Source organism: Microtus ochrogaster, chromosome 10 (assembly GCF_000317375.1).
Source record: "Microtus ochrogaster isolate Prairie Vole_2 chromosome 10, MicOch1.0, whole genome shotgun sequence".
NCBI lineage: Eukaryota > Metazoa > Chordata > Mammalia > Rodentia > Cricetidae > Microtus > Microtus ochrogaster.
Window position 1 is genome coordinate 84650196 of NC_022016.1, and position 20559 is coordinate 84670754.

The 20559-nt window shown below is 52.9% G+C and overlaps 1 protein-coding gene across 1 annotated transcript in view; it reads left to right on the top strand.

Moving 5' to 3' along the window:
- The first annotated feature begins 9458 nt into the window (after positions 1 to 9458).
- Positions 9459 to 20559, top strand: part of Disp3 (dispatched RND transporter family member 3) — a 45649-nt gene continuing 34548 nt past the window's right edge. The window contains exon 1 of the mRNA XM_005353723.2: positions 9459 to 9837. The gene's annotated coding sequence lies outside the window, so the exon portion shown is untranslated. The remainder of the gene's footprint in view (positions 9838 to 20559) is intronic.

Sequence of the window (20559 nt, forward strand, 5' to 3'; positions counted from 1 at the left end):
CCATGAGCCCTTGCCTGGGAAGTGGGTCCCCCTCAGCCATGCTGGAGCCCTTGCCTGAGAAGTGGGTCCCCCTCAGCCATGAGCCCTTGCCTGGGAAGTGGGTCTCCCTCAGCCATGCTGGAGCCCTTGCCTGGGAAGTGGCCCCCGGCAAAGATTTAGGAGCCCCACACTTAGTCAACAATCTCCATAAAGAACACACAAGCCAGGCTGGGATAAGTGCAGAAATAGATGTGTGAATTTGTTCTGGGAGCCAGGAGGGGGTGGGGTGGCACTCTGGGGAGGAAAGGTGTGGGGAGGATGGGGGTGGTTTCTCTGATGACAGGATGAGCTGGCCCAGGGATGGATGAATCCACTGACAGTGAGGAAGGAGAAAGGCATTTCAGGTGGGGGCAGGAACGTGAGCTTGGCTAGGACACGCAGAAGCCCGATCAGTGTGTATTAGGACAGGCGGGATGGGGGCTGACAGAGACAGAGGAAGACTAGCCAATGGCAGGTTATAAGGCAAGAGGAAGGGTCCTGGGGGGGCCAGGCAGCGGGGGGGGGGGGAGGCAGTGCTGCTCCTGGAACATGGACCTTCCCACCGTCAGGGGAGAGGGGAAGGGAGTTCTCCTGGCTCTCCCAGAGCCTCATACCAGGCCCAGACCCAGAACAAGGCTGGAGCTCAGGGCTCTGTAGGCCCCCTGGGACCTGCAAGGTAAGCAGGCTTGGCAGGTGGGAGGACCCTAGGGAGCTGCAGTTAAGCAGGAAGGAGTGTAGTTTAAATGAACGACACGGTGGGAGGGGTGAGCTCCCAGCTAAGGAAGAGTGACTAGGGGAGCAGACAGGCAGGTGTGAAGCTCCTGTGCTGTTCCAGTCCTAGCGGGGGTCACGGATCCCCATCCCGCTCATACTTCTGGGTGTGTGGTTGCTGGTGAAAGGCATAGGCCTGGGAACCAGGCGGTCCTGGATTCTAATCCTGCATTCCAATAGTTAGGTCATTTATTTGCTGTACCTGTGACTCAGTCTCATCATTAACTTTTTTGTTTTGTTGATGATAGTGATGGTTGTTTATTTTTTGAGACAAGGTTGAATGTAGCCCAGGCTGGCCTGAAACTTGCTAGTAGCCACGGCTGACCTTGAACCTCTGATCTTCCCACCTCTATTCCCCAAGTCCCGTGATTGCAGGTCCCATGTCTGGCTCTGTTACCTTTTCTATAAAACCCTCTGGGATGCCAGCCAGCGTTTGCTTATCTGACTTATCTCTCCCACTCTCCCTGTCCCCGGCACAGCTTCCGTCAGCAGGCACCACTGTGAGCCTCCTTTGCAGGTGGGAAAATCGATGCACAGAATGGTTTAGTGACTTTCCTGATGTGACAGAGTGGCCTGCCAGTCACTGGAAGAACTGAGGTTTGAGCCCAAGTCGTTAGACTGCAGGGCTTGTGTGGGCAGCTGATAGATCACAACCTGTTTGCTGGGGCCTTGTTATCTAAACCCCACTAAACAAGCAAACACCAAGATCAGGCAGCTGAGAACACAGCACTGAAGCAGGTGCTGGGAGGAGGACAATCCCGGCACCTAAAAGGCAGCAGTGACACTTCCTGGGGTCTGCCATGCACCCTAGAAACAGCGCATGCAACCCCACTCGACTTAACTAACCGCGTGCATGCTTGTCGTATTTATTTATTTTGGTGTTTTCGAGACAGGGTTTCTCTGTGTACCTCTGACTGTCTTGGAACTCGTTCTATAGACCAGGCTGGCCTCAAACTCACAGAGATCTGCCTCTGCCTCCCAAGTTATGGGATTAAAGGTATGCACCACTGCCTGGTGTGTTTGATGTTTTAAAAGACCTATTATCTCAATATGTAGTCCAAGCTGGCCTAAAATTTAGGATCCTCCTGCCTCAGCCTCCTGAGTGCGGGCATCACAGTCATGGCTGCCATGAGACAGCTGGAGGTGAGGTCAGACAACATCCTCCAGCGAGCAGCACAGACATCAAAGCACTCAGGTTCACCCAGTACCAAGCGCTCCATCCCAGTACAGAAATGACAGTCACAGAATCCCAGGGAGAGAAGTCCTCTGTGCCTGGGTCCCTGTGGAACAGCCTGGTTGTGTTTTTTCTGTCTCTACTTCCTTTTCTCTGGTTTTACATCCTATAAGCATCATGGACCCTGGGCTGACCCCATGCATGGAGCAGGGAGGGGGTTTAAGCTGGAGTCCAGAGACTCACAGTCTAGGCTGGCTGGGTTCGAGACCAGCTCCGAGTTTCAAGGGAGACACATCCTCCCAACAACCTCTCTGAGACCAAGAGTGTGGATCACCAGCTCTGGCCTTCCTGTCCCACAGGGCTGAGGTGTTACGCTTCTTCCCTCAGTACTTGGGAGAGCAGAGACCCAGGGACTGGGCTTGAACTCTCTGGGCCCTACAAATCTTGACTTCTACGTTCTTCCTGTCTATAAAAGGGAGATAGCTATCCTCCCCTCGGTCATGGGAAGATGAGGGAAGACGGTGGTGACCTCATTACTGGGACCAATATAGAAGGAGGTACAGGTAAAGGATGAGGTCAGGGGGTGTGGAGTGTGGAAAGACAAAGAAAGAAGAGGAGAAAAAGGAAGAGAGGCAGGGAAGAGACGAGAAAAGAAGGGGGATGGGGGAGGCCATCAAGCGGGTTCCTCAGGCACAGCTCTGCCCACAGCTGCTCCCCCACATCACATTAAGGCTACTCACACATCCCTTCTGCATCCTGCTGACACGTCTGCCAGATGTGGCTGAGGTTGCCAACAAGAGCAGCTGTCCCCCGACGTGCCCAGCTGCAAAATGAGGACCTGGAGATGGCAGAAAGGGGACAGAAGAGAAGTGGCCGAAAGGACGGCAGTGTTGTGAAGTAAACACGGTCGTGGGATCCTCTGCCTGGGCCTCAGTCTTGCTGTTCACAGAAGAGGCTGGACGACCTGGGGCCCTGGGCCAGCGGAAGTCAGGGCTGTAATGTGTCTGTAGTCACTAGTCCTGCCCCTGGATCTTGTCCTAGGGAGACGAGGTGTGACTCTCCCTCCTTGGGGTTGGTTGGTCCCTCTGGATTCCTGAGGCGGGTCGTAGTCAACTCAGACCATCTCAAGTGCAACCAAGTTGAATGTGAACTTGGTGATGACTTTTCTAAAAACGTGCAGAGATATTACAGTAGTTGTGTTCAAGACCTTGTTGAGTCCTGAGGTCTGCAGACCAGAGCAGAAAGACATGTGCTCCCCCTGGGAGACAGAGAGGAGACAGCGGCAGCCCTGGGTTCAAACCCGCTGCACCATCTCTCATTTCTATGATGTGAGTGCCCTGACAGCTCCTATCCTCAGTCTTCACAACTGTAAAGTGGGCAGAATGTGAAGATGAACTTGGCTACAGAATCAAATTCCCTGAATCTGACTCCTCGGTTTTTCCACTTGGTGACCTGAAACCACTAGTTACTCCTCCTCTGAAAATAGATGAACAAGAAAGTTCACTTCCTGGGGGCGGGGCTTCCATGAAAGCATATGTATATGGCCTGGCTCCCAGTTCATAGCAGCAATTGGTTAGGGTCATGACAGACATGGTTGGCAGCCTTCTCGTTGCCTAACAGGTGTATGACCTGATAAAACTCGGGTTTGTCCCTCAGCCCTCCACTCCAGCTCAGTGCTCTACCACTGTGTTTTGGAGTAGTGTGCTCTGCGCCCTGCCCACACGAGGCGTGCAGGAATAGAAGCTGGCACTGGGGGGCAGCCCATCAGAGCGATACAGATTCCTGACTGGGGAGATGCCAGGAAAGCTCTTTCTTGCTGTCACTGCAGAGTTCTAGATGAATCCTGGTGGCCAGGGTGAAAGCTGCCCTGTCTCCTGGCGCCAGTGGGCCAGCAGAGCTGAGAGGAGCACGAGATGCTGGCCAACTTGTACCAGGAAGCTGAAACCAGACAGATAAAGGGCAGGATGGGGAGCCAGGCTGAGGTTTTATGCTGAGCCTTGAGTAGTATCCCTGGAGGAGCAGAGAGACAGGCCATGAGAATGACCTCTGTCCTCTCAAGGTTTGGGCAGCTTCACTGAGTACTTGAAAGCCACGCAACACAAACTTAGGCTTGAACCCGAGTGCTGCTCAACACCACTGGCTCCAAGCCTCATACCACCTCCAAGGTTTGAACTCCCATAATTGTAAAGCCCTCACCTGACCACAGCAAGCGCTGGTCACTGTCCATGGTGCTGAAACAATCCTGGGCCAGGCTCTGTCCAAGGATTCTTAATGTAGCCTGTCTCAGAAATTCTACACCAGGAGATAAATTTTATTCTCTATCTTGATTTTTAAAAGTGTGTTGTTTCTTTGGCTGTCACAGAAACACAGGTGCGCAGTTTTGGCCGCGAGAGCGGTGTGTCTCGTCTTGTGTTCTCTGGGCCATTTCACGGAACTGCCCCTGCCGTTTGCCCTTTGAACAGGGCTTTCCTGTTCCTCTGACGCTGTGGACCCATTGCACATTCGTCGTGCCTCCCACACTTTCCTGGGAGATTCCACCAGGGCACCTCTGTGCACATCTATGTTGGTGTCCTCACTTGGCAAGTAGGAGCAAGAGACCAGGTACAAAAGGATGCTGAGGCCAAGGAGTGAGTTACAGCGAATCTGGGGCTAGCATCCAGTGCTTCTAACTGCCTATCTGTCCTATCCCCATAGCTCCACTCTTCCCTGGGGGTCATGGTCTCTCCTCTTAGATCTTTTTTTTTCCTAGACAGAACAGAAACACTGTCTTTCTTTCCAACTCATTGTGTACCCCTCACTGTGGGCTCTGCTTAGCCCCTTCTGAAATCTTCCTTCCCGCATGAGGAAGGGAGCAGGTAAGGACATCAGCCCAGAGATGAGAAGTGAACTTTTACCAGGCCATGAAGCATGTGTGTGACAGAACTGGAATTAAGACTAGAGCTTGGTCTGGGGAGATGGCTCAGTCAGCAAAGTTCTTGCTGTGCAAACCTGAGGGCTTGAGTTCAGAGACCCCTGGACTGAACCAGGAGCACATGCCTGCAATCCCAGCACTGGAGAAGAGACAGGAGGATCCCGGGAGCTTGCTGGCCAGCCAGTCTAGCAGAATCAGTGAGCTTCAGGTGCAGCAAGAGAGCGTATCTCAGAAAATAAGATACAGAGCAATAGAGGAGGACCCCGATGTGGACTTATGGCCCGCACAACGCACAAACACATCACAGACACATAAACACACATGATGAAAAGCCCCAGAAGTTTTACTTCCCTTTTCTGAGCCATTCTAGCAACAAGAGCAGCAAGGAATCTACTGATATCCACAACCTGGAGACGCCAATGCTTCCCCCACAATACGACCATACTGGCTGGAACCACTCCTTTAGGTCTTTGGCACAGTCCCTGTCTTTTCTCCCAGTGGTACAACTCCACTACACGAAACGTCCCTCTGGGTCTGGCCCCGAGTGACATTTCCTCTCAAAGGCTTCAGCAATATTGGGTCTTCTGAAGATGCTGTAGGTTAGAGCAAAGGCCTCTAGAAACAAGGGTGGGGAGCTGGGGGCCTCATGTCAGGAGAAGATTATGCAGCAGCGTGAATATTGATGAAGCTGTAATTGGCTCCCTTTTTCAGAGCCTGGGCGTCTGCAGGCCCAGGCACTGGGCTAATTGTTGCAGGCAATTAATAACTTGGATTGTATTCACTCTGGCGCAGGCTGCCTGCTTCCTTGGAGGAGGCCGGTGAGGCTGGGAAAGGAATGCTAGACCTGGCTGCTTGCAGAATGCTGGGGGAGAAAGAAGGGTGCTACCCATCTGCCAACCCCCCCAAACCAGCCTGTTCAGAGCAACCCAGCTGGGGTTGGCACTGTCGCTTTCCCCAAACCTCTTTCTTCTCCTAAATGATCAGTTCATCTATTCTCTCCTTACGAGAGTTCTGTAAACTCAGATTCCTAAACGGAGCTTTAGGGAAGAGGGGGCTGGGGGGAGGAAAGACAGTATTTCAGAGGAAGTGCAGACCTGGACCCTGGAAGGCCTGGACTTCAACTCCAGTTCACCCACGACCTTGTGTGAGCTCAAGAGGACTTCAAAGAGAACCTGGGCAAGCTTACCAAGCTCTTTCCTCACCAACCTAACAATTGCTGAAACACAACCAATCATTCTATCATTTATCTTTCTGACTCCATTGCATTAAACTCTACATAAGTGACAAATGAACAGTCCTCATAGGCGATAAAACTTACTGCAAGTGTAGTAGCAGTGGAGGTCCTCCTTAATCCCATTTTGCAGATGGGTAAACTAAGTGTAAGCTCACCCAAGCTCACATGGTTACTACAACACACACACACGTGCACACACACACACACACACACACACACCCCTTCAACCCCAACTTTCCCCAAAGTCAGAGTGTTAGTAGATTAAAAAGAGAACTATTTCAAAAAGTATTTATCCCCTTCCACCATGCTGGGACAGTGTCTTAATATACCATATTTTTAAAAATAAACACTCCCAACCCTCCCTATATGCTTAACCCTGAGCTGCTCAGCCATCTGGTAAAATAACCAGATGATCTGTGCACACTCTTCCTCACTGGTGAAGCAAAGAAATAGGAGGAACTGGCGTCCTGGCTCCAGGAGTATGTAGACGGCTCTGACACTTTCCCACATCTTAATCTATGCCGTGCAGATGTGTCAAATGCAGCTTTTCATAGGGATGCTCTTATCTGGAAAGCCTTGATAGCCATTGCCACGGCCCAGGTACTTTCATCGTCTCCATTCTATAAATGGAGGGGGAGGTGAGACCTCAGCAAGGTGAAGTAACTTTCTCAAGGTCACACAGCAGTTGGTAGGGCGTGGAACAGGAAAACAGATCTCCGGAGAAAGCTGGACTGGAGGCCCTGCTTTTGCATAGCTGGAGACCAGACAGAAGGGGCAGTAGAGGAATGGCAACCAAGGACAAAGTGGCTCTTTATGGCTCCCATCCCTTTCAAGAGAAGGCTTTTCAATTAGTTGGGAAGACAAGAACAAGGGAAGCGGCTCCTGGGCACCACGAGGAATTTATATCAGACCCAGGAAACACTTCCTGCAGAAGGCACTGGAATTCGGAGACCAAGGGGACGATGGGGAATGGCAATCTCCGCTGCCTCAGAGCTGAGCCCATCATGAGACCACTGCAGTTATCTCTGGGGAGATCCTGGAGGTAAAGGGTGGGGTTCAGGGAGGTGCCTGAGGATGGGGACAGCCAGGGAGAGAGGGAAGGCAACAGCCCCTGAGCAGGATTCGCTCAGCTTTCCACACTTGCGGCTTTTCTGCTGCCACCACAGGCTCTCCCTTACAGTGGACATATTTCAAAGGCCTGATTCCATTTGCATTTTTAAAACCCTGCTGATGGCCTGGGCAAATCATATCCTTTCAGGATTTCTCGGTATCTCCCTTACAAAACACACACACACAAGAGAGAGAGGGGTGGGGTGGGGAGAGCGACGACGGTCAGGTCCCCTGCCTCTGTACTTTCCCTTTGAAGAGGGTCCCTTATGAAAGGCGGAGCGAGCCCTGGCCTTCTGGAGATTACCCGGAGCTCTGGAGAGGGGAGAAAGGACTTTAATGAGATTAGGGAGGATGGCATTGGGGCTCTTAGCAAATCTAGTTCCTGGGAATGGGGGTCATATCCACAGCACCCTGGGGCAAAACTGGGGTGCCCTGTGATTCTGCCAGACTACAGGAAAAAGCTCAGGGCCTCTGGAGAACTTTAAGGGGGCTCTTCGAAGCAAGAAGTCTTAAAAACAAGCAGAAAAGAATGCAGCTATTCACCCAGAAGAGCAAGCCTCTGCTCTCAGCTGGGCTTGGGAACACACTTTGTGTCTCCCATTACTCCCTTAGAAACAAGAATTTCCTTGGTTCTCCTTCCTCCCCCCTCCCCCCATGGCTCCTCTTTCTCTGCCTCCCTCTGGGATGTATTAGGTGGAGCCGGATGGACGGATGGACGTTTGCAAGGCACTGCTGGGCTGCTCTGTCTGGAGAATCACATTTGGCCTCTGCATTTGTGGTGGAATACACACACCTTCCATTAGGTGTTAATTCTCTCTCTCTCTTTCTCGGCATCCTTCCTGCCAGGCACAGACCCTAACCCTAACGTCTTCCGGGTGGCATGAATTCACTACAGATCTTCTGACAGATTTGGTGGCTGGCCAGTGGGCCCTCTAAAATTCCTTCCCAAACATATTGGGGGGGGCAAATACCAGGGCAGGAAAATTAGCTCTGGTCATTTGCTTCCATGCAGATGAGCTCTGGGGCACCCAGGATCATAAGTGCGCATACCTCCACCTGGCAGCCAGTCAGTGAGTGCAGTCCCCTAGGACTGTGTCTAAGAAAGCTGGGCAGGTGCTGCAGGTGAGTGACAATAGGCTTCACTGTAGAACCCCAAAAATAGGGGGGTTCAGAGAACTCCCAGGTTGTCTCCATTTTAACTGAAATTTTGTCTGTTTGTTGTGTTGTGTTGGAGGGGATGCACATGTGGACCACAGTGCATGAGTGGAGCTCAGAGGACAGCTCACGGAGTGGGTTTGCCCTGGGGATCGAACTCAGTTGTCAGGTTTGGCAGCAAGCACCCATTAAGCCATTGCCCAGGCCCCTAGGTTTCCTCCTTCAAAATTACAGATGGGGGCACGGGCTACGGTGCGTAGAGCCAGGTGTGGGGCTTTCAATAGTTTTATGTCATAATGCTCCTGCATTCTCCTCTATAAAAGGAGACTTCCTAAAGGTAGAGATTTCAGCTCACTTATTTCTCTATCTTCTTGGTTCTCCAGCAGTTCACATTATGATTTTACATTATAATCACCTGAGTGGCATCCCTCCTGCAGCATGAGACTGGAACCAGGTCCCTTTGAGGGCTCTCTTGCCTCTCCTTGAGTGACATCAAGGCCAATGCCTTTGGAGCCCTGAAAGAGAGAAATGAGGCCCGGAGCGGCTGCGCGGGGGGTGGGGGGTGGGGGGTGGTCTTGATTCCTGGGCTCGTTCCTCTTAGGACACCCATTCTGCAGGGGGTGGCAGGCAGACCTTGTGCTGACTGGACGAGTGCCTGGTCCCAGGGGCTGGCTGGGCTCTGGGCTCTGCTGCCAGAGAGGTGAATAGAGGAGGGAGGAAGGGATGGTGCCAGGATCCTGGGCTTGGCAGCCACCTCCGGAGGGCATCCTGGGATGCCCTCGAGTGTCCAGCGGGTTGGTGAGATGCCAAAGATGGGCAGATGTCGCTGAGAGCCGCCAGCAGGAGCGCACGCTTGGGAGAGACCTGGGCACCCGGAAACCTCGGGGGCCGGTAGGGGGCATGGCCAGGACCGTTCGCAGAGTCTGGGATTGACCCCCAGGGGTCGCTGCGCTATGCGTAGCCCCTGCTCGCCCGCACGGGGAGCCTGGCTGTACCACCGCGCGATTCCCGCAGGGGGAGCGACAGCCAGGGCGGCGCCTGGCGGCGGGATCGGGGGACAGCAGCGCGCGGCAGAGCGCAAGCCCTCGCCGGGATGGTGACGCAGAGTCCGCAGGCGCTAAGGCTGGAGGCGCCAGTGGCCGTAGCGCGGCGTGACTCCAGAACCTGCCCGGGACACCCCCCGCACCCCGTGGTAGAAACCGGGACCCAAACAAAGGCGGGCGGCAGATAAAAGGAGGCGGCGGCGCCGAGTGCTCCGGGTGCGCGCTGGGGACGCAGCTGTCACTGACCTGCTCGCGGTCTGCACGCCCGGGAGAGGAGCTGTGGGAACGCGGGGCTCCTGCAGCTCCGAGGACCTTCCTCCCTGAGACTCCCCACAAGGGACAAATCTTCTCGGCGGGGTGGCCGAAGCCCCAAGTTCCCTACGGCACCTGTGTTTCACCCTAGCTCAGCTCGGCCAGAGAGGTGAGTGGGACTGCCGCTGGTCGCCATCGGGGCTGGGGATGCGCTGCTCAGAGGAGGGGAAGGGGATAACGCGCCACACGCGCCCGGGCCTGCGCGGGGGGTTGGAGGGGATGGGAGAGGAGTGCGGAAAGTTCTCCCGCTCTCGGGCCACCCCGGGCGAGGTCCTCGGCGTCCCAGGAAAGCTGGCTGATGAGGACAGAGTTCAGATCTCAGAGCTTGTCCCCGCGCTTCCGAGGTCGGATCCCAGCCTCACATCAAGGCGCTAGGGAGCCGCTGCAGCTTCGGTCTGCCGGAACTAGTTTAACGTCCAGAGTCAGCCTGGATTCCGACCCCCCTATCCCTGCTTGTCCCAGTGGGTGTCTGTCTGGGTCCATAAAAGTTGAACGTCAGCTACCCCCATCCTCTGTCCGCCGGGCTTCAGGGGAGGGAGGGGACAGGAAAAGGTGAATGATGGCCTCTACTGCTGCCTCCTACTTGAGAGCACTCACGCGCTCAGCGGGACGTTCTTCGAGTCCTGGGGCGCGGTTAACCCGCTGCAGGTGCTGCTGCGTGAAGGAACCTTTGAGGCTCCGGCAGGCAATAGAAGCCTAGCTCTAGAGGGTCCCTGGCTCGGCTCAGAACGTCTGTGAGGGCTATGATGGGGTGGGTATCTGAGCAGCCATGGAGCCCAGAGTCAGGGGAAGATTCCCAGCCTAAGTGGCGAGTCCCGAGAGCCAACCCTGCCGCTGGGAGAACTTTTCCCAACTCCCCGGGGGAGACGTCTCCTTGGAGGTTTCCTCTGCAGGACCTCTGTCTGCTCCATGGAGGATGCCAGCTAACAGCGGTGCTTCCTGAATCTGAGTGTGGGTCCTGGCCTGTCCGCACCCTCGGTCAGTACCGCGGACAGCGCACCGGAGCCTACAGCCCCATGCTTCCCATGCACGCATTAAGCACGCGCACATGCACACATACACTATCCATAGATCATTCGCCAACACTCTATGCACAAATTCACACTCCATCCTGGTAAACATACTCCCTTCGTGGCTCATAGGCACACGCAACGCAATACAGACCTAGGATTCACACCCATGTGGACAAGCCTAATCTTTCCACAAGCCCCAGTTTGTGGACCAGCATGCATCCCACCCCACGCTCTCTCTGGAGGATGCTTTAAAACCCCAGACTCCGGAGACCACTGCATAGGACTCCCGCTGACACCAAGGACACACAGGGTCTCAGGCTGTGGGGCACAGAGACTGGCGTGTGTACACACAAACACACAGGCTCAAACATCCCCTTTCTCCTTCTACTGCAGACCTCCCCGGAATCAGAGTGTCTGCCAGAAGGAGCAAAGCAGCTGTTGGGCTCAAAGGAAGCTCCGGGCAGCAGCCCAGCCAGGCAGGCAGGCGCCTCACTGTCTTGGTTTGAAGCTCAGTGTCCATTTCGTACTCTCCACCCCCATGCCTACTCAAGCCTCTTCCTGGCATATCTTCTTCCTCCAGGGTCTGCAGTCCTTGCTTGTGCTGTCTTTGTTTGCTGCTTTGCTCCTCCCCAGGGTTATCTTTCAAATGCACACCCTTTGGTCTTTCCTGTCCATCATCCCTCCAGGCTGGCTCCATTCCTTTTCTGAGTTTCTTTCGCTTGCGTCTGACCCAGTCTGCACTCTGATACCCGTGTTGGCAGTGCTGGCCTTTGGGGCACTGACTTGGGATGGCTTCCTCAGCTGCAGTTTCCATTCACCCCTTCCTGCCTCTTCGGATATATATATATATATATATATATATATATATATATATATATATATACTCTCTGTCCAATAGCCTTAGCAGTGCTTACTGCCAATCTTTGAAATTTTTCCAGGGCCAGAAGCCTCAAAAACTGTCTTGAGGGGGCACCAGAACCTGGAGAGTGAGATAGTTCTGGGGCCACAGAAAGCCTTAGTCCTCCTGGAGAATTGGCATTTTGAAGGATCTGTACCCATGCCCCGGCTTGTCTTTTGACAGTCTCATTCTCTTGTCCTTAAAATTCAGAAAAAGCTTGAGAAAATCCTGGTATGGAGGGAGAAATGAGCCAGAAATGGAGACACCCAGATCTTGGTCTCAGCCTCTCACAGGTACAGAGCTCCCTGGACAAACCTCCCACCCTACTCTCAGCTCCAGCCTTTCCATTATAAAAGGGCACCACCGCCCACGGGATCCCTTTTGGGACTTGATTATGAAGAACGCCGACTCTCTCGTGAGTGGCTGGACTTGGGATTGAAAATCATGGTTGCAGCTCCCAGAGGTTACAGTGCCTCGCAACTTCCTCAGAAATCCTCACTACTGCCCCAGCTACCCTGCAAGGGATGCCCAGTTGGTGAGGACCAGAGATGCCAAGCAATTTTCTTAGGGTCTCACTGGTTGGGTCTAGTCACCATGGAGGCAGGCAATGATAAGGCTGTCCACTGTGTCAAGCCATGAAGGTTCAAGCTCTTTTTTATGGTAAGAAAGACTTCCCTGACTACCTACCACACCTGGCAATTCAAAGGCAGATGGGGCGGCTGGGTTGAAGATCCTTGTCCCCAGACACACGGCCTCACAGAAGGGACTGGCCAAGGCACCTCACCTGTCAGTGTTATCTCAAGTGTCAGCCTCAAGTCTCTAGGACTCAACCAAGCAGCCTGCCCATGGGTAGTCAGATCTGTGCAGGGAGGAATGGCAGGCCTCAGCACTGTTTGGCTAAGCAGTTTCTCAAAACCTCTTGGTTTGGGGGCTGCACAGTATGGTGCCAAAGGACAGGGTGGGCTCCCTAAGGGAATCACCAATCTACCATTGTTTGTAAATATAAGCACCCCAAAATGACTGCCATGGTGATGTTGTGGAAGCTGATAGTAATAGCCTTGGTGCTGGTAACCGGCAGTAACCGAAGTTTAATTGGAAGCTTGGTGATTAGTTCTCCGGCCCCCTTTTCCCCTCTTTGGAATTATTTCCTTACCTGTACTCCTCTGTGTTCCTTTTCCTGAATGTTCAGGTGTGGGCAGTGAGAGTCACTGTCCCTTGTCCTAGCCAAGGAAGGGGACCTGTCATTTGAAACCCTCTCTATCCCCGCCCACCCTCCTCCCACTGGAGCCTGTTTCTGCCCAGGGAGCGGGAGAGCCTTCAAAGTCTGTCAAAACGCCCTCCAAAGCTGGATTCCAAAGCACCAATATCCCGGGGAAAACAAATAAAGAGAGCAGTGTCAGCCCGAAATAGAAACACGCACCCAGTCACAAATATGCATGTTTTCCATGAGCCGCATTTCACGGGCAGACCGTGCAGCACGCGCTCCAGCTGCTCAACAAAGGCCAGAGGCAGGGATGTTGCAGGGACCAGTCCAGGGAAGCCAGCAGAACCAGAGAGCTTGCTCCTCACATTAGGAGACCACAGGACCACCCTCCTGAGCTGCTCTGGCTGGAAATTGCCAGAGGTGAATGGCAGTTAGTGTGTTCCTGTGGGTTAGTCACCAGTTCTTCGGGAAGGGCCATGTGAAGCTGATGGCCTCGGGTCCCCTGCTTACAGTGAGAGGCTGGCAATGATAGTATCTCCAATGACAGTTGCCAGTAGTTGGATGCCCGCTGTGTGCCAGACACTAAATACACTGCACAGGCAATCGTCTGTAAGCTTTGAGATCTTCTCGTGGCATGGGGGCTGTTACTCTCGAGAAATTCATGGGAAAACAGGGCTCCAGGAAATAAAGAGACTAGTCTGAGCCCACACAGTCCAAAGAGTCCAAGTTGAGACAGAATTTTTGTTTGCTTGTTTAGTTTTTCATGACAAGGTTTCCTCTGTGTATCTCTGGCTGTCCTGGAACTCACTCTGCAGACCAGGCTGACCTCGAACTCACAAAGTTCCTCCTGCCCCTGTCTCCCAAGTGCTGGGATTAAAGGTGCTCACCATCACACAAGGCAGGACCTAGTTTTGATTTGAATGAAACAAAAGGCTCCATTTTGCCCAGGATTCTGCACTTTTGTGGTTATTTCTTTCTTGCCTATTTAATATGTTTTGTCAAGAAAATCACTTATGGATAGCATAGTAGTGCATGCCATAATCCCGGTGTCAGGGAGACTAGGAAATTCAAAGCTAGTCTGGAGGATGTAATGAGACTCTGTCTCAAAAACCAAATAAACCAAAAAAACCAGACCTGCCTATGTGATTGTTTTCAAAGAATGCCAATTTCTCTTCCTGAGGGATTCAGTTAGCTTTGTCACAAACACGTCTCCGAGTGGCGTGAGCCGGTACCCTGGGCTGGGTACCCAGGACTTCTGAGCCACGATGGTGCTGAGGTTGGGTCCAAATGTCTCAGTTCTGCATCTTAGACTGTCCAACCTTGGAAGCCCAGGCAGCTTCCTGAGAGGTGGCGCCCCACTGACAGACAACTGAACTCAGAGGAGACCAGTGCCCTAGGGGCTGTAGATGGGGAGGTGACTTCAGAGAAGGCAAGTGAGTCTCCCTGCATCACCCAGCATTCTGGTGCCAGAACCCGACTCTCCTCAGCTTGCAGAGGCTTCTGGAGCTGTCCAGCTAGCTAGTCCAGGGGGATTGAGCCCATGCGGCTGTGAGCCAAACAGTGCCCCTTTGAGGGCAGAGACGAAATTCCTGCTGTTACTGCTCACGCCATCTCCGCATCACAACCAGTAACTGTCACACAGCATGTCGGGCATGGTGCTAGATGTCCTTTATGTTCTAACCCTCACAACCACCCCAAAGGCAGGCAATCTTGTTCCACTTCACAACGGAAGGAAACCAGTGAGACCAGAGAGGTTGAGTTGCTTGCCCAAGGCCACACAGTTAGGGAGCAGCTGGAATCCAGCAGAGCCCTTGAGAGCAGGCTCACTGTGAGAGTGAAGAAAGGAAAGATGTGGGACCAGAGCCAGGGGGGAGGCAGAGCCACTGGGTAGCCCCAGCCTATTTATACGACACCTCTCCAGCCTCGTCACGATTGCTGGCAGCAGCAGCTACTGCGTCCTTGCCAATCCCTGGAAGGAAGGAGCCCAAAGCAGCATCTGGGACCAGATGTCAGTAGAGTGTAGGGGTGGGAGCATTTCACCTTAAATTCCAGGTAGAGTCGCCACTAGAGGGGGAGCCACTGCATGTAGGCCCCATGTGCCCTGGAGTCTAGCATCCCACTTCCTCTTTCTAATAAGGGAGAGAGCCTGGAAACCTGGGAAGTTTGGAGCTGCATTGGTGACAGGCCCAGGTATCAATGTATTGGGAACTAGAAGGTAGGGACAATGGAAAGATTTGTATGGGTTTTGATGCTAGCCTATGCCATCTGGGTCCCTACAGAGAGGGGTGTCCTGGGAGACAGTATCAGAGCCTTAAGCCTCCTAGAAAAGGCCTTTTTAATTCCCTGCACCGCTAAGCATCTGCCTGCACAGCTCCATGGTGTCAGGCACTGGGCATTCAGAAACAGAAGGATCTGTCTTTATCCTTGTAGAGTACCATGGAGACCCCTACACCACCCCTGACTCCTGCTGCCTTGAGAGCAAAGGTGACAGGTGATGGTTTTCTTGTGTCCCCACCAGAAACAGAAAAGGGCCAGGTATTTTCTGGGACTATGGACCTGATCCAAGCAAGCGGTCTTTTCCAGGTCAGAGCCTTGCTGGGGTTGAGGTGCTGAGTGGTCACCCCAGTGATAAGAATGACTCCAAAAATAGGCAGCATACTTTGAGATTTTAAATTTTTATTTATGTGTATGATAGTGGTCTTTTGTTTTTGTTTTGTTTTTTAAAGACAAGGTTTCTCTGTGTAGTCTTGGCATTCCTGGAACTCACTCTGTACAGTTCCAGGCTGGCCTCGAACTCACAGAGATCCTCCTGCCTCTGCCTCTTAAGTGCTGGGATTAAAGACATGTGCCACCACCACCCAGCTTTGTATGAGTGTTTTGTTTGCATATGTGAACCACATGTGTGCCTGGTGCCCAGAGAGGTCAGAGGAGGTCGTTGGATACCCTGGAACTGAAGTTATGGACAGTTGTGAACCACCATGTGGGTGCTGGTTCTCTGCAAGAACAACACGTGCTCCTAACTGCTGAGCCGTCTCTCCAGTCCCACACAGCACACTTTGAATGTTTGCTACTCGGGCTCCATTCTGTGGAGTTTGTCCTCATGCCCACCTGGCAACAGGTGGCGCTTGCTATGTCCATCATAAGGGTTGGAACTGGGAAGCGCAGAGAGGTGAAGTGGGAAACAAACAAGGCAGGATTTGAACCAGACAAGCTGATGGCAGACCACTATGTGAGGATGGAGCCCACGGCTTGGCCTTTGCTAACACCATGGGCAGAAGTACCTTTTGGATCCTCAGCGATCCGGGTAGCTTTTATGTCTGACTCTAGATGGGAATTGGTCATTTGCAGTCCTGATTGCCAAGCAGCCGAACAGATCACTTTCCAGATGTTCAGATGTGGCCAGCTGACTGGACATTCTCTGGCTTTCATCCAGATTGTTCTCCCTTCCCGTCCCTCATTGACACAGTTGGGTCCCAGGTCCCTCTATAATATAGATTATTATAAGATATAATAACATCTGATAATTCCTGGTTGCAAGCCTTTCCTGATTTGAAAACTTCGTTGTGTGGTTTCACAAAAATAGGATACTGGTTTTGGTTCTAGTCTGCAATCCAGACCTTAGAAAAATTAAGCCAGAAAGAAATCAGGCCTTGGAAAAGCATCAGCCGCCAGATGCAACCTTTCTGGTCTGGCTGGGGGCAAGTGAGTAGCTACTGCTACATGCTACCTGCAAGGAAACCTGATTGCCCTAGAAGGTCCGACAGGATTGGGGCAGACCATCTGAAGCAACAGAGTTGGAATCTGTGATAAGTGGGGGCATGTCTGAGTTGAGGGATGTCGTTGGGCATCACTGACCTTGAGAATGGATCCAGGGTGAGAAGATTCATGAATCTTTGGTGGAAGAAGAATTTCAGGCACCACAAAGTCAAGACTAGGATGATTTAATAAAATAACAGTCCTTTTATAAAGAAAGTACCAATAAGGTGGGATGGATGCATGGATGGATGGGTACGTAGATGGTTTCATGCCTGTATGGATGCGTAGGTGGGTGGGTTGATGCATGGATAGATGAATGAATGCATGGGTAGATAAGTAGATGGATGGATGTATAATGGGTGGATAGATGATAGGTAGATAGGTAGATAGATAGATAGATAGATAGATAGATAGATAGATAGATAGATAGATGATAGATGAATGAAAAAGCGAATAGGCTTATGCATGCATGGATGGGTGAATGTGTGGAGAGTAGGGTGGATGGATGGATGGGTCTGATGAACTTTGGTGATCAAGGCTTTGATTTGGCAGGGCCAGTCTCCAGGTACTGACAAATGGAAGGGCCTATGTCACTCTCCTCATCTTTTTTTTTTTTTTTTTTTTTGATTTTTCGAGACAGGGTCTCTTCGTAGCTTTTTGGTTCCTGTCCTGGAACTAGTTCTTGTAGACCAGGCTGGCCTCGAACTCACAGAGATCCGCCTGCCTCTGCCTCCCGAGTGCTGGGATTAAAGGCGTGCGCCATCACCGCCCGGCCCCTCTCCTCATCTTTAAAGAACTTCCCTTACTCCAGGAAGAGTTGCCCTGTCACTAGAGAAGGTCCCTGAGTCTGAGAAGCCTGCGGAGGGGTCTTTCGCTCTGGATTAGAGACCCTAACACATTCCTCTCCTGGAAGGATATACAGTAGATGAAGCCACGCCCAAGTCTAGAATCACGGCAGGGCCTGCCACTCTGCGATGGGGAGCAGCTGCTTTCCCATGGCTGCCAGTTTAGCCAGGGACAGCATTTGAATAAGAACCAGTTCAGTTTGCTTGCCGCCCTCACCTGCCCAGAAGACTAAGTGGGTTGCTTCTCCTTCTTCTGTCCTCCATTAAACATGCTTAGACTCCTGCCTTACATAGCTCTCCTTGCCCTGCGGTGATGCAGGGCCCACAATACCACTGGCTCAGGATAAGGAGAGATGATCTGATCCTGTGAGCCTCATTCTCCCACTACATCTCCCGCCCCCACCTCATCCTGAAGGACCCTCAGTTGTGGGATTCCCCTGGCACCTATGAATCTATCTAGGAGGGCACAATGCTGACAGATGCCATAACCCCAGGATCTCAGGGAATCAGCAGCCCCCTCCCCAGCTAGCTCCATCTTTTCTGTTACCTCCTGCATTCTGGACCTTTGGAGACTCTGGAAGACAGAACTGGGTTGTTTTAGAAGCTCACTGGAATCAGCCTTCCCATTTGACAGAAGCACCAATAGGAGACAGGGATGGGACTTGGTGATATCTCTGTGTGAACAGGTGGGATGGGTGCTGGAGCCAGGACCCGGTGGCCTTAGTGAGTCCCTTCAGATTTTAACCCTGGGGCCCTGAATCTCCCCATTATTTTTATGGTAAAAAAATTGCGGAGTTGAAAGTGGGCTCTTGAGGTCCCACTCTCCACCCAGAACCCTCGGCCCTAGCTGCTCAGCTCTGACCCACTCCTGCATGTCTCAGTAGCCAGTGGAGTCATCATGGGGTGGACCAGAGCTGTGCTATGGGCCAATATCAAGTAAGGAGGGATGCTAGGCTCTCCTCCAACATTGACCACACTTCCTCCATGGATGTCGGAACTGTCAATCAGCAGTCACTGGGGAAAGCCACTGACTTGGGCACAGAAAGGAGAATTCAACTGGACTCCCTCAATGCAAAGCAGGATGTCCATCTCCAAGACTGGCGTTTTTATTCTCCTCTCGTCTGGGGCCCTGCTGTCCTGCTTTCCCATCTGGGGCCCGGCCCAGACTGTCGCTAGAATGACTCGGGTAGATGCTGAGTGTGCACGCCAGCCAGGGCGCAGTGTATACATGGGGTTGCGCACACTAGCCAAGGTGCAGCATATGTGTGGAAATGTGTGCACCAGCCAGGGTGCAGTGTATACGTGGGAATGCGAGCACCAGCCAGGGTGCAGCGTATACATGGGAATGCGCACACCAGCCAGGGCGCAGCGTATACACGGGAATGCGCACACCAGCCAGGGCGCAGCATATACACGGGAATGCGCACACCAGCCAGGGTGCAGCCTATACGTGGGAATGCGAGCACCAGCCAGGGTGCAGCGTATACACGGGAATGCGCACACCAGCCAGGGTGCCGCGTATACATGGGTATGCACGCACCAGCCAGGGCGCAGCTTATGCATGGGAATGCGCACACTAGCCAGGGCTCAGTGTATGCATGGGGATGCGTGCACACCAGTGAGGGTCGGGAGGGCTGATTTTAGAGCCCAGCATTTTCAAATATGTCAAACTCAAGTAAAACCTAACAGTGAGAAGTTCAGGCTGAAACGAGCCCCGGTAGACCTTTAAAAGATGTTGTTTTCTGCTTTGCAAATTGGAAATCATTCCTCGGGGTAGAAAACACGATAGCAAACGGTCTGCGAGCTGGAAGCTGCCGTAGAGCCACAGTGTCCAAGTCCCCTAGGTTGAGAAGATCAAAGTTGTGCAGGAAATGGCTCTGTCTCGGGTATGTGGAGCCTGGGTGGCCTCTACCATTCTCCCGCCTCTCATCAGGTGCTGATGTTTTATAAGCCTGGGAGTCAGGAGCCCCAAGTTCTCAAGGGCAGGGGCTCTGCCCCAGAGATCTCATTTCCTTCTCACCCAGAACCAGTCACAGTACTCCCCAAGGCTGGAGCACCTTGCTTTAGGTTCCTGTTTCTCTTACAGCTTCTCTGTCCCCTCCAGCTTCTCTCTGAGAGGTCTTTGGCCCTGAAGAGTATTGCCACATGCTTGGGCCCATGGGTGGGGTCTGGGTATATCTGAGGCCTTCCCCAGAACTGGGCACCGTAAGATGGCCACCTGCTGTGTTGTGTCTCAGGGAAGCCAAAGGCACCCAGCACACAGCTACTGGCTATTCTGCTATCTCTGCCACACAGTGCGATGGCATTACATTGTCCTTGAGTGCCAACTCCCGCTACCCCATTACACAGTAGCTTGTGATCAGGGTAAGGGGCAGACTTCCCCCCAGCACACCACTGTTTCCCCCACTTAGATTAAGGCGATTTTCCCCCTCACTGTCTGGGGAACTGCTGACCAGAGACTGTCGATGACCAGCTGTGGCAGGTCTGTGGCAGGCCAGGACCAATCCTGCTGCTGCGGGTGCCCATCGCTGCTTCCTTCACTGCCCTGCCCCTGAGTAAGCTCCAGCAAGAGCTGCCTGGAACCAGGGAACCAGGGAAGCAAGAGTGGTTTTACATATTTGCTAATCGGGTCTTAGAGAGAGAGAGGAGCCCTGAGCTCATCAGCCAGGAAGGAATCCAATTTGGCTTTTATAGCCCTGGTTATTCACCCTCCATTGTGGGCTCTTTCTCTTTTTTTATTAATGCAATCTTCTTGGGGCTGGGGCACTGCAGAGACTGCTGAGCCTCAGGGGCTCCGGTCTCCAGAGCCCCACATGGCCTTTCAGGCAGTGGCCAGGATGTGATGGGAAGGGGTGACAGGGTAGGTGGGCTTTCTGGAACCTTCTGACCCTCCCACCAGGAATACCTGGGAGCATGTTCTAATTTCCACCTTCTATCCGTGCTGCTGGGCACATTAAGCTTTCATTGTCTTATTCTCTGTGACGCTGAGACTGCTTTAAGGGCTCCAGAGTCTGGGCTGATTGATGGGGCTGGGAAGAGGCTGGGAAGAGCTGCACAGGTAGGAGAGGAGAGGAGGAAAGGGGGGGAGGAGGAGCGACCAGTGTGTGCCGTCCCT